Source organism: Ambystoma mexicanum, chromosome 5p, assembly GCF_040938575.1.
Source record: "Ambystoma mexicanum isolate Mex_15411 chromosome 5p, UKY_AmexF1_1, whole genome shotgun sequence".
Taxonomy (NCBI): Eukaryota; Metazoa; Chordata; class Amphibia; order Caudata; family Ambystomatidae; genus Ambystoma; species Ambystoma mexicanum.
Genome location: NC_090930.1, coordinates 412,046,843 through 412,053,576, shown reverse-complemented (window position 1 = coordinate 412,053,576; position 6,734 = coordinate 412,046,843).

Sequence of the window (6,734 nt, the reverse complement as noted above, 5' to 3'; positions counted from 1 at the left end):
TGCTTCAGAATCAGACTCGTGAAAATGTTACCATCTGCGTCTAGGATACTGATAGGTCGATAGTTTTTGGCGTCAGAACTACTACCTCTTTTATAGATTGGGATAATATATGCAGTTCTCCACATTGGTGGACAGGTTGCTGTCAACAGGATGTTGTCAAAAAGGAGCTTCAAGATACCTGCCCATTCTGCCATGGCACCCCAAAACAGACTATTTGAGGTTTTGTTTGGTCCTGGAGCTCTTGAGGTTCTGGCTCTTTTGCAACTTCTTGTAACGTCCCTTCTCATGTTACCACTAAGTAGAGCTGGTAGAAGCAGGGAACACTGGGGTAGGGCGGGGCTAGGACTGAGCCTTTGGGTATGGCTCTATAAGCCCGGCGCGGGCCGAGCCAGCGTCCCATGGTGGCAGGACCAGCAGTGGAGTCCAAGGGGGATGGTGGCACGCAGGGTGGGGTTTGGGGGATTTAGAGGGGCAGTGTCAGTCATTTATTTTATTGGGATAGGGGCTGGGAAAGAGAACAAGGGTATGTTGGTGCTGGGGGAGAGGGCTAGCGCTGCTGTTTTGGGGATGGCATTGGGAGCAGGGGAAAACAACATGGTAGCCAGCCTACACCCTGTTGTTCCAGGAAGTTCTTCGGCCCATTCCAGCCAATAAAGTGGATGGGGTCGGACAGGAAGTCTGGCAGCCCAGGCAGGAAGTCAGGTGCAGGCCCCCAAATGTGCTACCAGCACACCTAAAGCATTTTTGTAAAACGATTTTGTGTGTTACGTGGCAGCAGCTGAAGCTCTTGAACAGCCCCTGCTTTGGGTAGGCACTGACCTGAGAGAAGGGTCAGGCCAGAGCCCCAGTTTAGGCCCAGGCTAACCAAGCTGCACCAGGCTCATCCAGCTCTATCAGTAACTATCAAATATTGATGATGCTCCTTGCAGTGCCCTTTCCTGTGAAGTCACTTCTGTTGGTGTGAATACATAGGCAAATTAGATGGTTTATATGTGGCTTGGACAGATCTCTAACAGGTCAGGTCCTGCATGGATAATGGCCCTACAGTCTTGTTATTTGTGTGTGCTGCGTATGTGCTAAAATGCCATATGCCAATAATGTTACTAAAAGCTTGCTGTTGGCGAGGTGCATGGACGTGAATGACACTGCATAGAACTGCACCTGCAATGTGCTACTACGTCAAAAGTGACCTGCAAAACCATTTTGTAAAGTTGGCCACCCTAGATGGAAAATGTTGGATGGGGAGGGGTGTGTGCGCCTGTCTGAGTGCGTACGTTTCAAAGAGAAGCTATGTCCCAAAGTTACAGGGAGAAAGGTGGAGTGCTTTAAACATAAATATGAACACCAAGAAGTCTACAAAGAACTGATTAGAAGTAGGAACAACGTTTTCAATTCACTCTTTTAACACATCATCCAACAAATGTATCTGGGCTTCTCACCTACCTGAGCAAGCTTGAAACCTCTTTAAATGTTCATATATTCAACGTAAACTCCTCTACTGGACGCGGCTACAGGCTGCAAAGCTCGGCTAGTTTTCAGGAGGAATGAAGCACACCTGGTTACAGAATGTTTCTGACAAGCTGCAGCGGCGAAGCCCAGAAAGTGTCATGAAAAAGGCACACAGCACGTAACTCACATGCCCTCCTCCCGGATGCAATCACATGAATGCAGAATGCAATCTCTTCCCCCGTTGCTTATTTGCACTCCATTCTTACAGAGCGCCCAAAGCTGGAAGAGGCCTTGCATCTCAGTGTACTGTACCCCTCACAGGACCGCCCAGTTCAAGGACTATGAAATATGCATTGATTTTAGTCTGTACGAAGTGTGAAAACACAACCCTAGTGCTGGAGAAATATTGATCTAAAACAGATTAAAAACCAATGCACAACGTGCCAAACATACATATCCAGTGACATTCCATGTTCAAATGCAGTTACTTAAAGAGTAACTCAAAAACGTTATGCTTTAAGATTGTTGGCCATAATAAAAAGAAATATTGGCAATGGTTTTTTAAAAAGTTCCTATGGCAAATCATTTTTAAAATGAACATTCAAGTGTTGATTTTCAAGCACTTGGAGGCAGCTGTTTTCTAAGCTGGAGCAGTTTTGTATGTGAAAGTTAATGCTATACTGTCGCGGCAACAATCAAGCAAAGCCCCCTACTGGGAACTTTTGTTTATTGCAGCCTGAGAGCAGAGCATTTTCCAGCATGCAGGCAGGCGGATCATTGATGCTGGCGACATTTAAAAAAGTGGAAAGCGGAGAACCTATTTAAGTGGAGAGAGGGTACTAAGAGCTGAGCTAATCAGGGCCATGTGATGTTTACTGTACAGGTCTAATCACCTGCTGTGTTTATTCAATCAATCAATCCATAAACCACAACACAAAAAATACAACAATATATAAAATCCACAATGATATAAAAGTCAGAATAGTCACATTACGTAAATAGGGGCAGCAGTAAAAACGTACAAATTAAAATTGATTATCGAAGAAATACTTCCTTCTATTCCACAATTTTCTTAAATATTCCAAACACCCCCATGCCACAGCAATTGATTCAGCACGTAATAAAAAAATCAAAGGCGGTCAACATTGATTAAAAAGAGCTTCTCTCAGCAAAGGAAGAATGGTATTTTTTCTCATGTTGTGTTAAAGTTGACAAAATATAAGAAAGTGCAACAGATCTTCTTTTCCAGCACTGCATCTAGGGCAAGCCGTAGACTGCTCATGGCCCAGCCAGTTCATCATGTTGTGTCTGAGCCACAGAAGGTTAAAACAGGCTCTGGTCAGTGCCCAACGGTATGCAGTTTTGTTGCTGTGCAGCAGGTAAGGTTGGATTACATATGTGTAATTAGTAAGTGAATCCTGTTTGAAACAACTGAAAGCCCAGATGTTTCCTGATTATTCAAAATTAATGTGTGGAACATCCTCTTATCCTTGTTGGAGTCCGCTGGTGTTAATAAAACAACAGAGCATTGCAAACTTGGGGCATTCATCTGTGATAAGCAGTTTTAAATAAAATTCAGCCATGGGATTTTACACCAAGAGGACTCCAACAGTAGGCCTTTAATAATACTGGGATTGAGGGTGGCTCTTGTATTTGACCATATAGATAACCAATGTAGGAGTGGTGCCATGTGCCAATCATCCTCTCTATTTGTTCATTGTTTGTATATTATTTATATAGCGCACACAGCGCAGAGGCATCTAGGTGCTTAACTTATGGAAATGGTTACAATAAGTGCTGGAGACAGACCAGTCACAATAGATACAAGACAGGATTACAATAGGACTAGTTAGTGCGTAATGAATACATACGTAGGAAAGCTCATCTCTTGTTGCAGGGAACTACATCAGAATACATAGTGACATATTCGGTGCACATAATACATACTTAGCAAAGCTCACCTCTTGTATCGGGAACTACATCAGAGTGCATAGCGACATAATAGATGCATATAATACATATTTAGGTAAGCTCACATTGTTGCAGGGAGGTACATCAGAGAATATAGGGATGTAATAGGTACATATAATACATACTTAGGAGAGCTCACCCCTTGTTGCGGGGAACTACATCAGAGTACATAGGGACATAATAGGTGCATATAATACATACTTAAGAAAGTTCACCTCTTGTTACGGGGAACTGCATCAGAGTACATAGGGACATGATAGGTCATAGGGAATCCTGGGGAAAGCTTGCCTCTTGTTGCAGGGACCTAGATCAAGGTGCCTATGAAATATTAGCGTGCATAGTACATATCAAGTTGAAAAGGCAGTGTCATACATACGTATTACGGCACAGTAGCCGGGAGGTAAACGGGAGGGTACAGGAAGGCAGCAGTTATAAAGTTGTATTTTGCATGCAGTATAACAGTGTAAGTATATGGTTTCATATATTGCAACAGTAAATATAGTATGTTGAGAGTAGAACAGTTGTACACGTCATAGGAAAGGTAAAGACGGCTGACAGCACAGACAACAAGTTACAGTAAAAATAGTGGAAATGGCTCAAGTCAGAAGGTTCAAAGTTGAATGAAGTTCAACCAAGGGCAAGCCAATTGATTTAGTGTCCGGGAGTGACCGATGGACCTGTGTCAATCGGTAGTGGTGCTGTAGATGCATTTGTGATTGAGGCCGGAGTCAGCAAACCTAGTGGCGTGCGGCAGAGCAGACACAGTGATCAAGCCATAGTCTTAGAGTTCGAAGTGCGATATAGTTCGGCATATCGGCCCATGTTTGTGGAGAGGTGAACTGTGTATTGTATTTAAGTAGTTTTGTTAAATTATCAAAGTGAAAACGGAGGAGGATGCAGAGGAAAACAGGCAATCACTGCGACGTAAGCTAGGTAGGCCAGATTCAAAGTATTGCTCGCGAGGAGGGGAGTATAAGGCAAGATCTCGCGCAGGAAGTTAATGTAGGCAGCGATAAGGACTGAAGCCAGGTAAAGATCCCAAAGTGGGCAAGGGGAAGTAGCATGCCTCTTACCTTCGGGGGCAACAGTGTGGCCAAGGTGCGCACAGGTGGTGAAGGTGAGCAGGTAGAGACAAGTCCCGGGCAAGGACAGGGAAAAGACAGGGGGCCTTAGAAATGGGCCTTTCATACCGGGCCCGGCTTCTCCTCACGGCTACGCCGGGCCTCAGTATTTGCTGCCCGAAGCGGCCAATCAGACGGCTGCATACAAGTAAATGCATCTTCCTCACCAGGCACATCAGGTGTCTCTGAGGCCAGTGAAAAAAAGCAACGGCCATCTTCAAGCGCCGACGTCTGCATGTAGATAATGATAAAAAGCAGACAGTGTCACGAGATGGTATGGGCACATCCTTTCTGGGTGATGGTCACAGGGAAAAGAAGCAGAGTGATACCCAGCTCTGTATGTACAGCAAAATTCAGGGCAGAGTCAGGGAGGCCCAAAGGTTTCTTCAGAAAATATTTCTCGGTTCCCTCAATACTTGTTAATTTTTTCATTGCCCCAGAATGCTGCACCAGAGTTGGTTGCGGCTTTGGCTTGTGCTCTGTAGAATTCAAGGATGAGGTTTATTGGCTGGCTCTGACACATATTCATGAATCATGAGATGCCACCCAATGACTGTTTCATTTTCATGCTCTGTTTCTGAATGTGGGTCAGCCCCTGCCAATTTTCAGTGAAACAAATGCCTAGGTAATCGAATTTGGACACCCGTGGGATAATAGCACCATTGCTTAACATATTGCACATATTGATTTTCTTGCCCTCCCCTCGAGAAGAAGCCGTTACTGCCGATGATATTGATGTTAATTTCAAGTCAGACATAAAAGTATTATAGATATCTATTCGTTTTTGCAGGGCTTTAGGGGTGCGGGGAATTAAAATTGTGCCGCCTCATAAGCCAGTACAGGAAGGGGTTTAATATCCACCCTTGGATAGTCTGCCTTCGACTTCACCAGAGCCCTGTATAGCCCATTAATGTACAATGCAAACAACACTGGAGCAAAGACACATCCCTGATGTACTCCCAAGGCTACCTCGAAGTAATTAATGCATCGGACCCTGCTTCCCAAATCGGGCGCAAGCACTAGTGTCCTCATGGATAATTTGCAGCATTTTTATCAGCTCAGCTGGGCAGCCCATAGACCCAAGCACCTGCCATAACAAGGCTCTATCCACTCTGTCAAAGGCTATGCTCAGGTCCATTAAGGCTAAGTAGATTGCTCTTTACAAAGATAGTGGACGCCGCAACCAAGTATAAATTAAGTGCTTGGTCTCGAGAACCCAGTCCAGACCAGAAGCCATATTGAGTTTCAGAAAATATGTGGCTATGGCGAATCCAGTCCTAAAGGTGTTGCAGGATTACACATCCAAAAACCTTGAAGGAGGTGTCCAGCAAAGAAATGGGCCTGTATGTTAAAGGGTTTTCCGGGTCACCCTTTTTGAATATGGGGTATATAATTACGTTTTTCCACAATTGTGGGAATACTTCTAATTCCAAATATGAATTGAAATATGTTGTCAGGAGTGGAACCTACAAGTCCAATCCCCCTTGAATAAATCAGCAGGCACTGAGTCTTGGCCTGGTGCGCGGTTTTGCAATTGTTGTTTAACTGCTGTTTCCACCTCCTTCAGGATCTTACGTAAGGTTGAGCGCTGTTCGCTGCCCTCATATCTGGCTACCTGAACCTTAAACAGGGACATGAAAATATCTGACCAGGTTCTGGTTCCCGTTTGGTTTTCCCTGTGTGTCTTTACCCTCTTAAATATCAGTCCGCCCTGCGACATAGTCCCAACATTTCTTAGAGTCCTTGTTGGAGGCAGCCAAAAGAAATTGTTCCCATGCTTCATTCTCCAGAACGCTTTTCCTGGTTTCCACTGACCTTTTGTAAATTGCCCCTACCTTAATGACATTGGCCCTGGTGCTATCCTTATTACTTAGGGTTGCCTTCAAGTTACTCTGTGCGGTCCTACATGCGTCATCAATCCAGATAGTTGGTTTAATTTTACATGTTTTAAAGTCACACTAGAAGAAGTCTATCGGAGATCTCCAGAAGTTTTCTGAGGTGTGCGTGCTTTGATGTGGCTCAACATCGTGACTAAGAACACATATAATAACGTCTGTGTTTGTGCGCACCACGGTATGTTGGGCAACGATCGAATCACACTTTGCCCATTTTACCCAACGTTTGCAGTGTTGGTTGATTTCACACAACTCTTGTTGTGGATGGGCAACAGTGGGGGAGGCAGGGTAGTCCTGT